Here is a 22,824-nt window from a genome sequence, read left to right on the forward strand (position 1 = left end):
TGCATTGGGACTGTGAGCTGGGCTATGCAATTTATGACAGAATTTTCCCTAGACTTTATATACAGAAATCCAAAACCGTGCCGCCATGGCCGCACAACTTAACATCTCTTAATTGTTAGCAATGTGAAACGGTTCCTTTTAAGCAGGTCTGACTTTGGGGACAAACTCCAAACAATAACAGTGAGTTTTTTGTTGAAATATTAAAGGTAATCAAAGTAGAAGCCATTTCTCTAGACTGTGAACTAAGCCATAGTCCCACGCCGGCTGAGAAGAGGAAATATCCCCCTTTCCCAGTTGTTTCCCATTTTCGGGGAGAAACGCAGCGTGGCATCCACCATACTATGAGACGTGGGAAGCGGGAAGAGAAAAAAAAAAAGAAAGAAAAAGGGAAAAAAAAGTTATGTACTTGGAACAGTGGGACGTCATATCTCTTCATTTTAAGCAATGGAAAACTAATTATCAAATGCTTCCTTGGTAGCTGGGCTGTCTTTCTTGGGGGGAAACTCTAGCAACAATAGTGAGTTTTGTGTTGAAATATGGAATGAAATCAAGGTAAAGAGAAAATGAAGTGAAATTCATCAGTTATGCAGGTGGGGGTGGGGGGCGGGGGTGGGAGGTATACTGGGGTTTTTGGTGGTGGAACATGGGTACTTGTGAAGGGATGGGTGTTTGAATATTGTATAACTGAGACATAAGCCTGAGAACTTTGTAACTTTCCACATGGTGATTCAATAAAATTTAAAAAATCTGCTCCTTAAAAAATAAATAAATAAATAAATAAATAACCAAAATATAACATAACCAAAATATACATAATTTAGTCTAAAAGATGACATAAAATATTAAATCTGTTTAGTTCTGAAACTCTTGTCCCTTTGTTATATTTATTAATATCTTCCTTTACAAAATAATTTTTTTTTTACTTTCTTGATAATAACAAAAAACCAAAGTTTTTTTCTCTTTCTAGTATTATGTTTTATCTCTAAAGTTGCTGTATATCTATCTTCCTATTTCTGGGGTACTAGCATCAAACAATGGTGAAGCCTCATCAAAGTTAAAAAAAAACCTCTAATAAAAAAAGAAAAATTTACTTTCCTTTTGGATAAAACGAGTTAGTAGACAAAGGGCTTAGTATCGCCTTCTAATCTCTTCAGGACTTAATTTCTCTTACTTTGTTACCAGAGAACAGATTTGGTAAGATCACAGAAATAAGGGAAGGCCTAGGCAAGTACCTGCTCACCCTGAACTTTAAGGATGCAGGTGAATTCCTGGGCTATGTTACTTACTCTGCCAGTCCCACAAATGTGGTCATCAAACTACATTTAAGTCCTCTCTATTTTCAAGAACTGGAAATTAATTTCTGCCACCTTAAATCTCAGGGAAGCCATGAGTTTTGGCTGAGACAAGGCTTAGCGATTTGGGGCCCAGGGAAAAAAAAGTATAAAAGCCTGAAGATCTGTTTTTTTTTTTTTTTTATGGTGCTCAGGGGACCATATGGGATGCTGGGAATCAAATCCGGGTCGGCCGCGTGCAAGGCAAATGCACTACCTGCTGTGCTATACTGCTCCAGTCCCAATATATTTCAATCTTTATGCAGTTTCTATTTTCCAAATTGTACTGCAATTTAAAAACAATTATTTCCTATTGATGATAGCTGAATGCTTTCCTCTTATTTGTTAACTAAATATGAAGCTTCCAGTCTCCATATTTGTTTTTAACGTTAAAATGGAAAAATATTTGAATTTATTTCCTTCTTTCCCATATAGTTAAATACATTCTAAAATTTACTTTTGTTCACTGTTTTATAAGGAATGGAAGGATAACCATGCTTAGAACAAATATCATTATCATTTCATCTGAGACACTCTGATTGCTGTGGCAAATAAGACAGTTTTCCCACCTTTAAAATAACATTAATAGTATAATTTTAGAGATAATAATAAAGGAATTTTTAAAGGAATCATAAAGATGATTCACAAAGGGTTTTCCTAAATGAAAAAAGGGAAAACTGACTCAGGAATTCCTCTGTGTAGTAGTAGATGGTGAAATGTGTTGTAATTTGGGTAGTGCCCAGGACTAGTGCAGATGGAATATGGAGAAAGGCGGGCATATGGTGCCAAGGAAAGAACAGCAGCTGCTGGTTGAGTGAGAGTTGAGCAGATGGTGCAATGGCATAGGCCATGGCATCCATCAACAGAGAGAAGTATAAGTTCACATTAGAAGATTCTGGAACAGCTGTCCTCAACCTAGTACAATATGAAGTCATTAATTTCAGTAATCATTTGTTAGTGTGCACTGGTATTGAATGTTAGGTAGAGACAACCCAAAATTATTGTTGGAAGAATGCCTCTCTAAAAAGAGTCATTGATTTCATATTTCAGTAAGTAAAAAAAATCTATTAGTTATTGCATGTATACTTACTGGAGTGAGGAGACCTAACAGCCATAAGCATTATTATTAATTTTAAAAAATATCAACAAATGATATTTTCTTAATTCTTACAGTTATCTTTCTTTGAGATAGGAAAATGCTCAAATATAAAATAAACACATGCTATTTTGACTAAAAAGAAAAAATTACTGTTTTTTACCCACAAATAGTTAAATCAGAAACTCCCAAAGTGGAGCCCTGCATCTGTCACTGACAAAGCTCTCCAGGGATGCTCATGAACATTCAATTTGTAGTTTCTACTTAAAGTATATTTGGGGAGAATTTAGAAAAATGAATACCTATGTGAATAATTGCAGTTGTATACAAAGGAAACTCTATGTGTCATCTGTAGGTGAGAATTCAGATGGGATAGTTTTATTTATATATGAGTAGATCTGAATTCTCGAGTGCTTTTTCCTTTTTTCTCTATTTCTTGAGTCTGCTTATATTATCTGAACCTTTCTCTAGAGAACATAAAGGATTAACTTTCAACTTCTTTATATAGTGTTTAGAGGGATTATTTTCTTAATGTGGTTATGTTGTCATTGAAAAATATAATAATCCCAGACCTGTCATGGGGAATTTTATTCTAATCTGGCAAGTACAGTGATTGAAGGCAATCTGGGTAAAGAAAAATTTGAGTACAGCTTGACTTAGCTAGTTAGAACAAGATGGGAGTGGATATGAATCAATAGAGAATGGATCCAAATGTCCATATTTTAAAATTTTAGCTTTATTAATGAGGAAGTTGTTCTTTTTTATAAAACAGACATTGAGGGGCTAGAAAAATAGGGATTAAGTAAGATGCTTGCCTTGCACAAAGCCAACCCCAGTTAAATCCCCTGCACTCTATATGATTCCCTGAGCAATACCAGGAATGATCCCTGAACACAAAGTCAAGAGTAAGACCTGAGCAATGCCAGGTGTGGCCTAAGCTCCCAATTTCCACCTTCCCCACAAACAACACCAATGAATGAATTTTATTCTGGCATTTGACAGCATTAGATAATGATTTTAACAACATCGCTCCAAACATCCCTCTTACATATTGTGGTACAAATAATACAGCTAGTTATATGAAAAAGAGCCTCATTAAGAAATGGCGCTGGCAAAATTTGAAGACTGCACACCAAAAAAATAAAATCAGGCCCTACCATCATGTCATACACATGACAAAATATGATGCTTAATTCAAAATGGATTAAAGATTTTGATTTCAAACTTTTTGACAAAATGCATTGAGGAAAACAGGCAGGTCAAGATCTGGACTTCAGAGGAATCTCAGTATGGCCCCAATGTCAAAAAAAAGCAGATCCACAAATTGGACTCCTTCAGATGAGTAATCTTCTTCACTGATTTTTTTTTATTTTTTTGCTTTTTGGATCACACCCAGTGATGCATAGGGGTCACTCCTGGCTCATGCACTAAGGAATCACCCCTGGCACTGCTCAGGGGACCATATGGGATGCTGGGATTCGAACCTGGGTCAGCAAACGGCCTACGCGCTATACTATTACTCCAGCCCTGGGCTTCTTCACTGTTAAAGACCTAAAATGAGAAGACTCCCTTCCATGGTGGGAGAAAATATTTGCACATTACACATCAAACAGAGGGCTAATATCCAAGAAATAAACACAAAACCTCCCACCAAAACATGGGAGAGATGAACATAAACTTCCCCAAACAGGACATAAAGATGGTCAACAGGTAACTGAAAAAATGTTCTTTGTCAGACAATCTACAGAATGGGAAAGGATATTCACCCAATACCCATCCGATAAGGGGTTGATATCAAGGGTATATAAAGCACTGGTTAAACTCTACAAGAAGAAAACATCCAACCCCATCAGAAAATGGGGCGAAGAAATGAACAGAAACTTTTCTAAGGAAGAGATACGAATGGCCAAAAGGCACATGAAAAAATGCTCTGCATCACTAATCATCAGGGAGATGCAGATCAAAACAACTATAAGATACCACCTTACACCACAGATAATGGCACACATCCAAAAGAACAAAAGCAACTACTGTTGGAGATGATGTGGGGAGAAAGGGACCCTTCTACACTGCTTGTGGGAATGCTGGCTAGTTCAGCCCTTTTGGAAAACAATATGGACGATTCTCAAAAAACTAGAGTTTGAGCTCCCATTTGACCCAGCAATACCACTGCTGGGAATATATCCCAGAAAAGCCAAAAAGTATAGTCGAAATGACATCTGCACTTATATGTTCATCGCAACACTGTTTACAATAGCCAGAATCTGGAAAAAACCCGAGTGCCCTAGAACAGATGACTGGTTGAAGAAACTCTGGTACATCTATACAATGGAATACTATGCAGCTGTTAGAAAAGATGAAGTCATGAACTTTGCATATAAGTGGATCAACATGGAAGCTATCATGCCAAGTGAAATGAGTCAGAAAGAGAGGGACAGGTATAGAATGACTGCACTCATTTGTGGAATATAAAATAACATAATAGAAGACTGACACCCAAGAAGAGTAGTATATAATACAAGGAGGTTGGCTCCATGTCTTGGAAGCTGGCCTCACATGCTGGGGGAAATGCAGCCTGGATAAAGAAGGGAACACCAAGTAAAATATGGTTGGAGATCCCACGCGGGAAGGGAGATGATTGCTGAAAGTAGACTAGAGACTGAACACGATGCCACTCAATACCCCTATCGCAAACCACAACACCCAAAAGGAGAGAACAAAATGAAATACCCTGCCACAGAGGTGAAGTGGGGTGGGGGTGGGGGGACGAAATTGGAGAGTGGGAGGGATACTGGATTCATTGCTGGTGGAGAATGGACACTGGTGGAGGGATGGGTTCTCGAACAATGTATGAGAGAAACACAAGCACAAAGATGGGTAAATTTATAACTTATAACCTCATGGCTACTCACTAATTAAAAAAATAAATTAAAAAATGTTCTTTGTCAATGATTGCCAGGGATATTCAAATCAAAATGAAAATGAGATATTATCTCACCCCAGCAATAAAGGTCTCTATCAAAAAGTTCCAAAACAGTAAGTGCTGGTAGAAATGTAATGAAAAAGAAACTCTCACTCACAGCTGCAGGGGGTGGGGGTGGGGGCTCTGTTTCCTACTTCAGTCTCTTCAGAATATGTTTTGAAGACTCCGTTAAAAATTAAAAATAGAACTTTTATACAGCCTAGCAGTTCCATTCCTGGTCATCTTCTCCAAGATCAAAAATTATTAAATTGAAAGGACATATGTACACCTATTTTTTGCAGCATTATTTATAGTGCAAATCTGGAAACAACTCCAGTGCCCAACAACAGAGGATAAAGATATTGTGACATATATCAGTATCTTCGGCAGCACATATACTAAAATTGGAACGATACAGAGAAGATTTGTATGACCCCTGCGCAAGGATGACATGCAAATTCATGAAGTGTTCCATATTTTTTGAGCTGGAGCGATAGATAGCACAGCGAGTAGGATGTTTGCCTTGTACATGGCCGACCCGGGTTTGATTCCTTTCTCTGAGCTACCGAGAGTATCCCACCCCCACAGCAGAGCCTGGAAAGCTCCCCAAGGCACATTCGATATACCAAAAATAGTAACAAGTCTCACAATGGAGACGTTACTGGTGCCCACTCAAGAAAATCGATGAACAATGGGATGACAGTGCTACGGTTCTACATCATTATCTACATCTATGCAGTAAAATACTTCTCATTTATGAGAAAATTTGCAGTTTTCTGCAACTTTGATGAAATCATGCTACATGAAGTGAGAGAAAAAAATAAAGGACAGATAATAGATGCTCTGATTCATTCAAAGAGATTATACAATTCCCAGTGGAAACAAATGCTGAAACATGATCAGTAGAACTGGGAACTGCTGAAGATTAAGAAGGAATTATTAGGGGACCATGGGACAATGATGGAATTGTCTTGACACACTAATGGAGGGACTCTAGTGGCACTGAAAGTATAAAGGATGGTATAAAGACTATTGTAAACTATGATATTTCAGTTTTTAAAATAAATTAAAACAAAAATTCCCTGAAATATTAACAAGGAAATCTAAAAAATAAAACTACTAGACTTCTTCCCTTTTCTGTCTCACAAATTGTATCTGTTGAAAGTGACTAAAATTTTAAATTGCTTTCTAAATAATTTACTATGATGCTCAGAGTTTACAATCCTCCAATGTTATTATTTATTTTAATTATTTTTAAATGCAGTAATATTAATTTTCAAGACTGCAAATACTTATATTATTTAGGGATACAATTACCAGTCACACTCATGACCAAAATGTTCTCTACTTCTCTGAAGGCCTGTTAGACCCTCTCCACACTTTTTTTTTACATTTATTTTTTTATTTTATTGAATCACCGTGTGCAAAGTTGCAAAGTTCTCAGGCTTATGTCTCAGTCATACAAACACCCATCCCTTCACCAGTGCCCATATTCCACCACCCAAAACCCCAGTGTATCTCCTGCCCCCGCCTCCCACCCCCAACTGTGTAACTGATGAATTTCACTTCATTTTCTCTTTACCTTGATTACATTCCATATTTCAACACAAAACTCACTATTGTTGTTGGTCTCTCCACACTTTCATTGCACTATCCCCAATTTTAGTAATCTGTGTTTCATGATCAGAGTAAATTTCTGAAATCTGTATAACATCAATGTGAAAATCCTCACATTGATCTTGTAAGAACATACCCAACAACATACAAAAGGATAATACATCATGGTTAAGTGGGATTCATTCTAAGGATGCAAGCATGGTATTAAAAACAAAAAGAAAGATAAAATCATATATTCATATCAACTAATGTAGAGAAAACTTTTGGCAAATTTCAACATTCATTCATAATAAAACCCTCATAAATAAAAGGATTGCACTTCAACATAATAATGATTATTTACCAAGAAAAACCCATAAGTAATATCATACTCAGTAGAAAAAACTGAAAAGCCTTCTCTCTGAAGTCAGACACAAACCAAGGATGTAAATTTTTGCCATTACTATTAGATGCAGCTTCTGAAGACTTTGTCACAATTAAGCATGAAAAAGAAATTAAAGGGATCCAGATTGAAAGTAAAGAAGCAAAATGGCCACTATTTGCAAATAACATGATACTATACCTGGAAGTTCCTAAAACCTCTGCTCACATACTTAGAAACAACAAACAATGCTGCAAGGTTGTAGGATGCAATATCATACACTAAAAAAAATTCAATTTACAGCCATACCAGAGCGATAGGACAGAGGATATGACACTTGCCTTGCACAAAGCTTGACCCTGTTCTATATCTTTCATTCATATGGTCCCCCAGCAGCGCCAGGAGTAATTCCTGAGTGCAGAACCAGGAGTAACCCTTTTGAGCCATGCTGGGTGTGGCCTAAAAAAACAAACAAATGAACAGCATAAAAATCAATTTTATTTCTATATGCAAGAAGCAAATGAGGAGATAAAGATATTAGAAAAGATAACTCCACTTAAAATTGTGTTAAAAATATCAAATATCTAAGAAAACTGCTTAACAAAGAATGTGAAAGACTTACACGTTTTAAACTACACGTTATAACTGAAAGAAATAGAAGAGGACACCAAGAAAGAGGAGAATAGTTTATATTCAAGGACTGGAAGAATTAACTTTGTTAAAATGACCCTCATCCCAAAGTATTATATAGACTCACTATTACCTCCATCAAAATTTGAATGACATTCTCCAAGAATTTAGAACAAAACTTTTCTAAAATTTATGTGGAACAAAAACATTTCCTGAATAGCCAAAGTTACTATCAGAATAAGGAAAATAAGTTGTTAATTTAAATGACTTTAAATGTACTATAATGCTAGAGTAATAAAAGCTGTGTACTAATGGAGTAAAAAGGAACTCTAATATCAATGAAATAAAGATAGAGAAATAAGAAGTTGATCTTCAAATATATGGAAAGCTAATCTGGAAACTGGGTGCTTGAAACAGAACAAGGAAAACCTCAATAATGGTATTGGTAATATTAGACAATATCACAATACATTGAGATAGTATGAGAAAATTTATACAATATATTGTGGGAAAACATATTTCTTGCTCTCTAGGATATATATGCAGAAATGTCTTCAGTGATTTTACTCCGTTGGCAAAGATCAGAACAAATATAAACAAATGGGCTTCCATTTAAACATATATAAAACATATATGGCAATGAAACTTGGGCTAAAATAATCACACTTTCAACTCTGTAACTTTATATTTTACAATATTTTTGAGAACTTTCAGGTTGTAAGTTCTCAAATTGAATAATTCTTGAGTGTTCTAAAATTCATACATTTTAATTTAATTTTAAATTTTATTTTATTAAAACATAATGATTTACAAAATTATTTATAGTTGAATACCAGACTTACAATGTTCCAGTAGTGACCAGTGTGACTTTTCCTCCACCAACATTTTAATTTTTATAGCTAACTGTAAGTTGCTTGCCTTTTAAGTTAATAGTAATATATCTATATGCATTACATATATATTATATATCTATCTATTTAAGGATTAGATATTAGCTAAATCACAAAGTTCCCTTTTTATAAAGGCTTTATATAAAGAATATTGAATATGCTTGATTACTGTGTTAGTTATACTCACTCTCTAACACACAGGCATGCAAGCTAACTTTGTCTTCAATTCATGAAATTTTGAGCTTTCCATATGATTTCACTACTATGATATTAGATCATGATTGATTTTTGCAAGTATGTAATCGTCATGCATAAGAGCATATTTTGCCTACAGATTTTCGCTTCACTAACTTCCATCAGTACATAATAACTAAAGAAATAATTACATTTTTTGTTAAGAATTCCTATAAGAATAATTTATTTTTTGGCAGTGTTCCTTGAAACTTGCAAATTTGCCAAAATAAATCATGAGAGAATGGTGTTTGTCAGGATATTTGCCCCAAAATGGGTGACTGTCAGCATCTAGCAGATGTGAGGTGGTGACACAATGGCAGGTCATATTCCCCAATCAGACTTGGCAGTCCTTCGGGTCTTGGGAGCCAAAGCATATTAATCTTTACTAAGGCAAGAATATCCTCTAAAATTAATTTTCCTCACTGAGACTTCTTTTCTTTGGTAGTAATAATGTTTAATATTTTTTAAAAAATAAAGAGAAAAACCACTATTTTGATACCACTTTCATGTATCTATTTCCTCTTCAGAGGATTTGTAGGTAAGAAGAGCAATTTGAATTTATGAAGACGAATACTAGTCTAGACAGAAGTTAAACTTATAAATTTATAGAGTCTCTTCATGTTTAGGTTTGTGCTATTATCATGACTATGCAGAACTTGTTTCTAATTTTCTTCTGCTTATAAACATACTGATATGACTCAAAGAAGCCCACTAATTTGGATGGAAGTAGTTTTAAAATAATTTCTTAAAACTATATCTCCCTCACATGCAAAATAAATGAACATCTACTAATTTGTCTTTTAGTTCATACTATTTTCTTAAGTCCCAAAATGCATCAAAGATTTATATATGAGGCAAAAGAAAAATTATAACTTCATTCTTATTTAATTAATCAAGCTTATACTATCTGTTCATGGATACTATGCTGTTCAAAAAATTAATTGAAGTAGTGTTGCATCATAATAAACATTTTATGCATGCATTACAGAAAATCAACATGTGAACAGGCAATATCTAATTTTTAAATTAAGCATACAAGTGTTTCCTTTATCCTTATTTTACTGATCCTACTTTTCCTTTTCCAGTGGTTATGGTTAATTTCATCTATAGTCTAAAAGTTCATTTTTGTCTAATTCATGTTTATTTTTTCTGTATGCTACCTACATATGAATGAAATCATAGTGTTTGTGTTTGTTCATCTGATACAATTCACTAAATATAAAGTCTCCTTCAGCTTATTCTTGTTGCCAATAGTCAACATCTTTATATAGCCAAACATGTATACCACATCTTCTTTATCTTTGTCAGTCAGTGGGAAAGTGGGTTATTTTCAGTTCTTTGCTGATTTAAATAATGTTGCAATATAAACAATGGAATGAAAATCCTTGTCAAATTAACAGTATTTTAGTATGAATTTAAATATCCAGTAGTGGCATATAGAGTATGACATTTTCTTCTATTTTTTAAATTTTTGTGGTATTGCCGTGATGCTCTTCATATTGGCACTGTACATTACCACTAACAATATTTACCAACAATGTATAAGGATTGCTTCTTTCTACACCATCTCCCATGCTTATTGTTTCTTTTTGAATAATAGTCATTCTCAGAGATTTGAAATTATTATCTCATTGTTGTCTTTATATGTATTTTCCTAATCGTAAAAGATGTTGAACATTTTCTATGTGCCTATTGGCCATTTGATTGTTTTCCTGAAGAGAGATTCAGATCTTTTTTAAGTCTTTTTTTAAATTGATATGAGTACTTATTTGTGTGTTTTATCAACCCCATATTGGATGTGTGATGTGCAAACACTTTCTCACAGTCAGTAGGATGCACTGCTGTTTCAATGCATTGTGAAGAAAGTTTAGTGTGGTGTAGTTCAAGCTGATTATTTAGACTTTATGATTCTTTGGCCATTAGAGTTGATTCTCCAAACACATATATGCCAAGGAGCATATAGCCTATGTTTTCTTCTATGCATTTATACACCATGTCTTAGGTGTAAATCTTTAATTTGCTTTGAATTAATTTTTGTGCTTGATATTAGATAATAGTTTAGTTTTATTATTTTGAATTCTGTCTTGTTTGATCAACACAATTTTCTGAGACTTTTTTTCCTCTTTATTGAAAATTAGTTTTCCCCATACTTGTGGTTTTATTTCTGGACTCAATTCTGTTCCATTGACCATGTGTCTATTTTTATTACAATACCATTTATTTATAATTAATATCACTTAGCTTGAAGTAAAAGAACATGAATCTGCCATCTTCTTTCTTTTTCTAGGAATGATTTTTTTTTTTTTTTTTTGCTTTTTGGATCACACCCAGCGATGCTCAGGGGTTACTCCTGGCTTTGCACTCAAGAATTACTCTTGGCAGTGCTTGGGGGACCATATGGGATGCCGGGGATTGAACCCGGGTCGGCCGCGTGCAAGGCAAACGCCCTGCCCGCTGTGCTATTGCTCCGGCCCCTCTAGGAATGATTTTGATATTAAGGATCTATGTAGTTCCAAATATCTTTTATGTTTTTATGTTTAATTTCTCCTCATAATGCTATTAGATTTGGGGATCATATTTAATCTGTATCTAAGTGGTACATTTATTTTGACAATATAAATTCTCTTAATTAATGAGCATGGGGTACCTTCCATATCTTTTTATCTTTTGTTTTGTTTAATAATATATCATAATTCTCTATGTATTGCGCTTTTATTTAGTAAAATTTATTACAAGGTATATCACTATTCTTCACATGATTTTAAATCACATTATTTTCTTAATTTCATATTCTGTTAGCTTACTATATGCACATAGAAACCACAGTTATATGTTTTATAAGCTACTACTTTTATGTATGTATTATTTCTAGACAATTTTACTGATGTCTTTAAAATTTTTTTATGTTTATCACCATGTATTCTGCAGATAGTAAATTTTATTTCTTCTTTCCTAATCTGGATACTTTTATATGTTTTTCTTATCTATTTTTTTCTTGCTAGGACTTCCAAAAATACACTTAATAGTAGTTGTAAGAATAAAAATCCTTCCTTTTGTTCCTGATCTTTGAGCAAAATTTTCATTTTATTGCTATTGAATATGATATTGATTCTGAGTTTTCCAAACATGACCTTTATTATGTAGAAATATGTTTCTTTATCCATTTTATTGAGGGTTTTTTTAATTATAAAAAGAGATGTTAATTGTTGTAAAATGGTTTCTTTGTTATGCATTGAGATTATAACATAACTTTCGTTGCTTCTTTTGTTGATGTGGGCTTAGCAGACTTAGTAATTTACACAAATTGAACCATTTTGCATCACTAGAACAAATGTTCTTGTTATGGATTAATCATTTATTAGTCCTATTGTTTGGCAATTTGGGTCATTCCCGGTGGTGCTCAAGAGACCATATATAGTGTCAGGAATCAAAATTGGATAAGCTTCTTCTAAGGCAACCTCCCTAAACACTAAATCACCTCTTACCCAGCTTGAGTTTATCAGTATAATGCTTAATTTAATTTGCTAAGATTCTGCAGAGGATTTTTTCATCAATGTTCACCAGAGACACTAAGCTACAATTTTATTATTTTGTGTAAAGTTCCCATTAGGTCAAAGAATTGGGTTAAAGCTGGCTTCATAGACTATGTTTGGAGTTTTGTCCTTTATTAAGTGTTATGAAGAGTTTGAAAATTATAAGAAAAACTAGCTTTTTAAAAATTTGATAAAATATATGAGTCAAAATATTTGGTCTTTGGATTTTGTTTGGGGGAGATTTTTGTTACTCATTGTGTGTCTCTACAGAGTTTCTAGTTACTCTTAGTGGATTCTTGGAAGTTATATATTTCTAATAATTCATTCTTTCTAGTTTGTCCAATTTGTTGCCACATAATGTACATAATACTTTGCTGTGACCTCTGTGTATCTGTAGCATCTGATATAACTTGTCTTTCATTTCTTATTTGTCCATGTGTTTTCTGTCTCTTTTTGTAAGATGGCTAATGACTTGTCAATTACTTTTTTAATAACTTTAAAGAAACAACTATCAGCATCATGAATCTTTTAGATTCTATTTTTTCATTTTGATTTCATCCATTTCTGATCTAACGACTGTTATTTCTGTCTAAAGACTTTTGTTGGTTTACTTCTTTTTCTAGTTCTTTAAGTGTAAGAACATTTTTATTACTGGCATTTATAGGTGGTTATCTCCAGATATTCCTGAATAGGCTGGAGCAATAGCACAGCAGGTAGGGGTTTTCCTTGCACTCCACCAACCCAGGTTCAATTCCTCCATCCCTCTCAGAGAGTCTGGCAAGCTACCGAGAGTATCCCGCAATCTCTCCGAGGCATTCTCAATATGCCAAAAACAGTAACAACAAGTCTCACAGTGGAAATGCTACTGGTGCCCACTTGAGCAAATCGATGAACAGCAGGACAACAGTGCTATAGTCCAGTGCTACTCCTGAATCAGTGCTCAGGAGTCACTCCAAGCTGAGACATGGGTTTGAATCTGGGACTTTAGCATGCAAAGAGTATAATTTTTCCTATTTCCATAAATTCTCATGAGTTATGCCTTTATTCCCTTCATTTTCAGATTTATTTTTTATTTCACTCTTTTTGTTTGTTTTGGGGTCACACCCAGCAGTGCTGAGAGTTTACTCCTGGTTCTGCACTCATAAATCACTCCTGGTGGTGCTCAGAGCATCAGATAGGATTCTGGGAATTGAACCCAATCCAGGTCTACCTTATGCAACGCAAATATCCTACCACTGTACTCTCTGGCCCCTTATTTCATTTTTGATTTCTTTGAATTCAATAATTGTTCAATAGCATGTAACCTTTTAACTTTGATTACTGAGTGACAAATTTACAAGTAATTTTTAATTCATTTCCTTTAGAATTACAACTACAAAAAAGGAAATGGTAGGGTAATGAATTAATAAGACCTGGTGAAGTTCTTTGTAAAAAGAATTTACAAACCTAGAAGCCAAAGGACAGAAATTTGTTAGAACATACTTACAAGAATGGGAGGGCCTGAATGAGAAAGAACTATATTGAGTTGTGAGCAGCAGGGGGATAATTTTACTTTTATTATTTTATTTTATCTTATTTTTTTAATTTTAATTTTTTGAGTCACCACCATGAGATACAGTACAAAGCTGTTCATGATCAGGTTTCAGTCATCAGCCATACAATGATCCAACACCCACCCCTCCACCAGTGTACATTTCCCACCACCAATGACCCCTGTTTCCCTCCCCAGCCTGCCTCTATGGCTCTATGGCAGACAGTTTCCTTTTGCTTCTCTCCTTCTCTTTCTCCCTCTCTCTTTCTCCCTCTCTCTTTCTCTCTCTCTCTCTCTCTCACACACACACACTCACTCTCACTCTCTCAGCAGGGGAATAATTTTACAGGGAGATGGTTTGCTCTTTTTGAGGGTTATCTGACATAATGGAGACTTTACTGGTGCCCGCCTGAGCAAATCAATGAACAACGGGATGATAGTGCTACTACTTTGAGAGAATACTATTCATCAAGTTATTCTTATTCTTACCATTTGTACTCAGTACAAATTACTAGTTCCTCACTTCTCTTTTGTCTCCCCCCCTTACTTATTTTGTGTTCTACTCATAGTTTTTAAAATGTGTGGAAACAGATCCGAGATCTCTCTGGGCCACATACGAAGCCAATTTCACCAGGGCACCCCAGATGGAGCAGGTGCAGTCTCCTCACGTATTCTGGATGGAACTCCGGTGACCAAGAGCTTCCACAAGCAAGACCCAGGTATGCGAGTTTCAGGACTAAGTCTCCATGCCACATGGTGGCAGATGTGCCTGGCTCTCCCTTCCCAGGTCCCCACCCACATGTCAACCTGGATCTCCTCCCAACAATGTGCCTTCGGGCACCATCTTAGCACACCAACAGCCCTGGTCCAGAGATGCCCAACTAAATCCCAGAATGAAGTGCCTACAGAAACGGCTCTGGAACCCAGCCATTTACAATCTAGGATTCCAGAAGCACGTGGCTGTGTCACCCAAGATATTAAAAATGAGCAATGGACAATAAATGATCTAGCATCTGTCCCTGGCAGGCAGGCTTGAATGGTGGTGGGAAAATCTGAGCAAAATATAATGCTCCAAAGTAGAGAGAGTATTGGGGAAATTGCCTGCAATGGAGGCAGGGTGAGTAGTGGGATTGAGGGGCAGCATATATTGGGGACACTGATGGTGGAAAATGTGCACTGGTGGAGGGATGGGTGTTCTATCATGGCTGAATCTCGAACATGAAAGCTTTGTAACTGTATCTCAAGGTGACTCAACAATAATAATAATATAAAAAAAAGTAATGTGAAGTACATGCCCAATTCAATGAGCTTAATCAATGGCTGAATAAATAGCAGTACTCCTACACTAAAAAAATAAAATAGAATGTGTGGAAAACTTAAATGTATGGAATTTGGTTTTTGTTTGATTTTTTTCATTTGTCCACATAGCACCCACCATTGCTCTGCATGTATAAAAACATTGTTCTTTCAAAAAGTACCCTGACAGAAAATGTCAGAGATTTTATGTGTCAGTCATACTTTTTGCCTTCATCTTATACACTCCATTATTTATTTGAAAATAAAGTATATTTCTATAAGGAGTATTTGTGTTGAGATTTTGTGTGTATTTATTTTTGGGACCATACCTGATTGTGCTTAGGACTTACTCCTGGCTTTGTTTCAAACTTATTCCTGGATGCCCAGGCATCATATGTAGTACTGAGGAGCAAGCCCAGGTCAGCCATAGGCAAGCTAAGTGCTCTACCTAATGTATAATCTCTCTGGCCCTTGGAGATATGTGACTATACCTTCCTTAGAGGTCTTCTCAAATTCTTTAAAATACCAAGACTTACACATATTTATTCAAGTTTAACATCTTTTCTTTTTCCCAAAGTATCAAATATCAGTGAAATTGGTTCTTATGTTATGTTGAAAGTTACAGGGTCAGTGAGATAGTACAGGGGATTAGGTACTTGCCTCACCTTGCATGTGGCTTACTTGGTTTGATTCCCAGCATCACATACGGTCCCCTAAGTATTTCCAGGAATGATCCCAAGGCCAGAACCTGAAGTAAGTCTTGAGTACTTCTGAGTGTGGCATAATCCTCACCCCCAAAATGTTTAAAATGTGATGGCAAAAATTTTTAAAAACTTTAAATGCGTTGACAAAACATTAAAGATTTTATAGCATCAAGTAGATGCTTCTAAAGAGAAAGAGAAGAATTCAAAATTCAAATTGAATTGTCAGTGTATTACAAAAAATACTTTTGAAAGTTCTGTTTGTATTCTTCAGAAATAATTATGATAGTCTTATACCTATTCTTCAAAAGTGATTTCTGTTCAGAGACAAGAGACTAAAGACAAAAAATGATCAGGAGGAATTTTTATAGCACCAGGAATGAGCCTTATGCACAGCTAGATGTAGCTCAAAAACATAACAAACCAAACACCCAAACACATGGCTAATTTTCTTTTCCACTTAAAATTTAGTCATACAGATTAAGTACCTAAAAGTGCTTGTCAATTTAATAAATGAATGGCTTAAATTTAATTAATTGGTTAATTTTGGGCTTGGGGCTATACCCTGTGGTGCTGTGGGCTTACTTCTGGCTTTGAGCTCAGGGATCACTCTTGGCAGGCTCAGAGCATTGAACTCAAGTTGGTCCCATGCAAGTTCTGTGCCCTACTATTGCTCTGGCCCTAATCAAAATTATTTTTGTACCTATTGTTATATTGTCAGTGTAAAGTAATATGGGAAATTTGGGGAGTTTGTTCACAATAAAATTTCAATTTGCATTAATGTTATCAGCATTACAATATTAATATGCAAGTACTTTAAAGAAATGTATTCTTTCCAGTGCAGAGTAAAATTATCCTAGAAGAAGTGAAGAGATAGTACAAGGGTTAAAATGCATGGTTTATATGTAGCCTCCACTATAGATGAGTATAGCCAAATACAAATAATTAAATGATGCTTTAAAAGACATTTTTAGAGTAAAATATCTTATGAACTAAGATAATTTGTACAGTCAGATATTTTACAAGATAAATCATATTTTATTCATGGCATTTAAAACATGTCTTTTGCTGAAGGATTATATACCTAGAAATAATATATATAAATCTAAAAATATCTTAATTTTTTTGTTTTCTTGGGTAGCTTTTTCTTTTTAGAGGGTAGGAGGGAAGGGCATACTTCCTCTGCTTAGGGATTACTCTAGACTCTGTACTCAAGGATCAATCCTTAACGGTGCTTTAGAGACCTAATATAGTGCTGGAGTAGAACTAGAGTCAGCTGCATACAAGACAAGGAACCCCTGTATTATCTCTCCAGCTCTCCTAAACTATTCTTAACATATCTATTATGGATCGACCGGTCGATAGATACATATATATCCCAATGGGTTTGTATTGACATTTAAAATTTTATATTCATGAGTTAAATACATTTAAAATGCAAAGTACTCTCTCTGGCAATCTTTAATTTTTATTGTTGTGGGTTCTATTAGGGATGCCAGGGTCGCATTAAATGCTGCTGGGGGAATAAGCATATGCCAATCAAACCCAAGACCTTACGCATAAGGCATATTCTCTTGAACCACATTCTTAGCTTGGTATGCCCATCTTAAAATATATCTTTCAGGTTTTCCTTCATTTACATCTATTAATCTTCTGACCAGGTAAATACCCATTTCTACTAATCTTTGGACTTCACAGTATATTCGACTTCTGTTGAAACAGTTCAACATTAAATTAAAACAAAATTTAAAATACAAAAAACATCTTTGAAAAAATGCTAAAATATGTTAGAGATAGTACCCATCAAATCCTCAGGCTCACAACACACAATATGACAGACAAAACATTATCAGTACATATTTTAAAAGATATTCATATTTTCAAATTCAGATTAACCTTTTCTGGGAAACAGAAGTGAATAACAACATAAACAATTACTTCAAGAACTAAGAAAAACAGGCCCAACTATCTGAAATGATGATTATTAGCTTCTTTGTGTAAATGCCCACAAGCAACCCTATTTATACTATTCCACACAGTGCAAGGGAACATAATGGTGGACAGAAATGATCTGCCTGTCAACGAAAATATGACATACTTTTGACTCTTGTTACAATCTGTATCTGATAGTGAACAGTTTCCATGGAGTCTCAAGGAAGGTCATGACAATCCTTACTCAAGAATTGAATCTGGATAGCTATTAGACAAGAAAAAGAGATTAAGGGCATCCAGATAGGAAGGGAAGAAATCAAACTCTCACTATTTGCAGACGACATGATACTATATCTAGAGAAGCCTAAAACCTCTACTAAGAAACTCTTAGAAACAATAGACTTATACAGTAAAGTTGCAGGCTACAAAATCAATACCCAAAAATCCATGGCCTTCATATATGCAAACAATGAGGCAGAGGAAAGGGACATGAAAAAAGCAATCCCATTCACAATCGTGCCCCAGAAAATCAGGTACCTCGGAATCAGCTTAACCAAGGAAGTAAAAGACCTTTACAAAGAAAACTACATAACGCTACTCCATGAAATCAAAGAGGACATGAGGAAATGGAAACATATACCCTGCTCGTGGATAGGGAGAATCAATGTTGTCAAAATGGCAATACTCCCTAAAGCATTATACAGATTCAATGCGATCCCTATAAGTATACCCATGACATTCTTCAAAGAAATGGATCAAGCAATCCTAAAATTCATATGGAATAACAAACGTCCAAGGATAGCTAAAACAATTCTTGGGAAAAAGATGATGGGAGGCATCACCATCCCCAACCTCAAACTTTACTACAAAGCAGTAACAATTAAAACAGCATGGTACTGGAACAAAGGCAGAGCCGTAGACCAATGGAACAGGGTGGAATATCCCTACACACAACCCCAAATGTATGACCATCTAATCTTTGATAAGGGAGCAAGAGATGTGAAGTGGAGCAAGGAAAGCCTCTTTAACAAATGGTGCTGGCACAACTGGACAACCACATGCAAAAAAATGGGTTTAGACCTTGACCTGACACCATGCACAAAAGTCAGATCAAAATGGATTAAAGACCTCAACATTAGACCACAAACCATAAGGTACATTGAAGACAAGGTCGGCGAAACCCTCCACGATATTGAAGATAAAGGTATCTTCAAAGGTGACACGGAACTAAGCAATCTAGTAAAAACAGAGATCAACAAATGGGACTACATTAAACTAAAAAGCTTCTGCACCGCAAGAGATACAGTGACCAGAATACAAAGACTATCCACAGAATGGGAAAGGATATTTACACAATACCCATCAGATAAGGGGTTGATATCAATGGTATATAAAGCACTGGTTGAACTCTACAAGAAGAAAACATCCAACCCCATCAAAAAATGGGGCGAAGAAATGAACAGAAACTTTACCAAGGAAGAAATACGAATGGCCAAAAGGCACATGAAAAAGTGCTCTGCATCACTAATCATCAGAGAGATGCAGATCAAAACAACTTTGAGATACCACCTCACACCACAGAGACTAGCACACATCCAAAAGAACAAAAGCAACCGCTGTTGGAGAGGATGTGGGGAGAAAGGGACCCTTCTTCACTGCTGGTGGGAATGCCGACTGGTTCAGCCCTTCTGGAAAACAATTTGGACGACTCTCAAAAAATTAGATATTGAATTCCCATTTGACCCAGCAATACCACTGCTGGGAATATATCCCAGAGAGGCAAAAAAGTACAATCGAAACAACATCTGCACATGTATGTTCATCGCAGCACTGTTTACAATAGCCAGAATCTGGAAAAAACCCGAATGCCCCAGAACGGATGACTGGTTGAGGAAACTTTGGTACATCTATACAATGGAATACTATGCAGCTGTTAGAAAAAAGGAGGTCAAGAATTTTGTAGTCAAGTGGATGGGCATGAAAAGTTTCATGCTGAGTGAAATGAGTCAGAAAGAGAGAGACAGACATAGAAAGATTGCACTCATCTATGGTATATAGAATAACAGAGTGGGAGACTAACACTCAAGAACTGTAGAAATAAGTACCAGGAGGTTGACTCCATGGCTTCGAGGCTGGCCTCACGTTCCGGGGAAAGGTCAACTCAGAGAAGCGATCACCAACTACATTGTAGTCGAAGGCCATGTGGGGGAAGGGAGTTGCGGGCTGAATGAGGGCTAGAGACTGAGCACAGCGGCCACTCAACACCTTTATTGCAAACCACAACAGCTAATTAGAGAGAGAAAACAGAAGGGAATGCCTTGCCACAGTGGCAGGGTGGGGTGGGGGGGAGATGGGATTGGGGAGGGTGGGAGGGACACTGGGTTTACGGGTGGTGGAGAATGGGCACTGGTGAAGGGATGGGTTCCAAACTTTGTATGAGGGAAGTATAAGCACAAAAGTGTATAAATCTGTAACTGTACCCTCACGGTGATTCTCTAATTAAAAATAAATAAATTAAAAAAAAATATGTAAAGACCTTAAAATATTATATGGCTCCAACTATTAATAAGTAAGCAAAAATATATAAAAAGAGGAAGGATGTAAAAAATAAAAGAAGGATGGAGCCACAATACAGTAAGCCAGTTGTTGTCTGCCATGAGACCAACCCAGGTTCCATTCCCAGAACACTGTATGTTCCCCTGAGACCCCCAGGAGTGATCTCTGAGCAGAGCCAGGATTAAGCACTGAGCACAGCTAGGTGTGGCCAAAAACGAAATAATAATTTTCTTTTAAAGGGCCCAGAGAGAGAGCTACAGGGATTAAGGCATTCGCCTTACTTGAGACCAGCCATGGTTCACTTCCTGGCACCATGCAGTCCCACAACACTTCCAGGAGTGACCCCTAATCACAGAGCCATTAACAAAAACTAAGCACAGCTGGGTATGACCCACTCTCCCCCCTAAAAAAAAAAAAAAAAAAAAAAAGAATTGAATCTGGAATAAATTGGTTATTTTCCATCAAACAATAATGTAGAATCAGATGTACTGATGTTTGTTTGCCTCTAAGAACCCTAGCATACTGAAAATCAAAGTACAATACCAACAAACATGATTAAGCTTGGAAAGAAGAAAACCAAGCTTTAAGAAAGATTCATAGCTAGAGAGATAATACAGTGGCTAAGGTACTCTCTTTCACCAATCCCTAGCAAGGCATATGGTCCTGTGATGTAGGCAGGCAGACAGACAAAGAAGGTCCCCTCCCAAGGCAATGGCGGTAAATTTCCTGGGAAGTAATAGCCCTAGAGTTGGGAAAGCCAACCTTGCAGATGACAGGAACTAAGGCCTGATAAGATGCTAACCTATCACCAGCCACAGACCCAGAGAAGCTCCAGCAGAAACAAAAGACCAGGAAAGGCATTTCAAAGAAGACCATCATCACTCCCAACCCTAACCCCCCTTGACCACCCCCTTAACAAAGGACTTTTACCTAGGTAGAAGCCCCACATGGGAGCATAAAAATCACCTTGAACAAAGGGAGGGCTTGAATGTGCTGCCTGAGCCCATGTGCTGCTTGTGCTCGTGTAGCTGAGCACATGTGGTGCTGGAGCACATGTGTCTCCCACATCTCCCCTCTTGAGACGTGTGCTTTCATGCTTTCATGTCTAATGCTGGGGGTGAGGGGGGCGTGTAGGGTTTCTCTCTGTCCTGGGTACTCTCTTGAGCTCATTACTCTCCACTCTCTCCCACGTTCTCTTCATCCTCCCCTTCAATACCTCCAAATAAAATCTGTTTTACTTCATTGCTGGCCACTCCTGAAATTCTTTTCTGTGAGGCAAGACAAGAACCCAAAAACCCTATGTCCCAGGTAAGAACCCGGGAACCCTGTGTCCCAGGTGGCAGAGGCGGATGGGCAGACATTCACCGTCTTTCTCTTCCCCACTTCACATAAGCCACCCACGGGGCCCAGCGACATCATTTGGATATATCCCTGACTGTGGAGGTAGGGGCACAGCTCTGTATGGCTCAAACACGAAAGAGAACAAAGAGGAAGGAAGGAAGGAGGGAAGGAAGGAAGGAAGGAAGGAAGGAAGGAAGGAAGGAAGGAAGGAAGGAAGGAAGGAAGGAAGGAAGGAAGGAAGGAAGGAAGGAAGGAAGGAGAAAGAAGGAAAGAGAAAGAAAGACAGAACAAAGAAAAAGAAGGAAAGAAAGAAAAAAGAAGAAAAGAAAGAAAAAAGAAGGTAAGAAAGGAAAGAAACAAGAAAGGAAGGAAGGAAGGAGTGGAGAGAAAAAGAGAGAAAGAATAACTTAGTGGAAGGATGCAATAAGAGATCACTCCTGAAGTAATAGAGACAAAAGGTTAATTTGAAGCAAAATTAAAGTAAAACTAACTAAATAAATCTTTTTAAATATGCCTAACATTTAAAAAATAAACATAAGGCTATGAAATAAAAACAGTTGAATATGTTTCAGAAGGTACTGAATAATAAAAATAGAAAACATTCATAAACACAGAAGCAAGATACAGTAACTCCAATGTCTTGTCCCTTGCAAAGGTGTTCTTGGACTCCCTAAAGATGTAATGGATGGAAGGTGGTATATTGGAATTTTTTTATTGTTTGGTTACAAAAAATCATTGCCTCTTTCATGTTTGAGCCATGGTTGTTAGATACTAAACAATCTCAATTTGGGTCACCTTAATAAAGTCTTAAAT

The 22,824-nt window shown here is 36.3% G+C and overlaps 1 non-coding gene across 1 annotated transcript; it reads left to right on the top strand.

Moving 5' to 3' along the window:
• Positions 1 to 5,766: 5,766 nt before the first annotated feature.
• Positions 5,767 to 5,870, top strand: LOC129404530 (U6 spliceosomal RNA). Its single transcript, XR_008629928.1, has one exon. It is a non-coding gene; the product is annotated as a U6 spliceosomal RNA (small nuclear RNA).
• The last annotated feature ends 16,954 nt before the right edge of the window (positions 5,871 to 22,824 follow it).

Source organism: Sorex araneus, chromosome 4 (genome assembly GCF_027595985.1).
Source record: "Sorex araneus isolate mSorAra2 chromosome 4, mSorAra2.pri, whole genome shotgun sequence".
Classification (NCBI taxonomy): domain Eukaryota; kingdom Metazoa; phylum Chordata; class Mammalia; order Eulipotyphla; family Soricidae; genus Sorex; species Sorex araneus.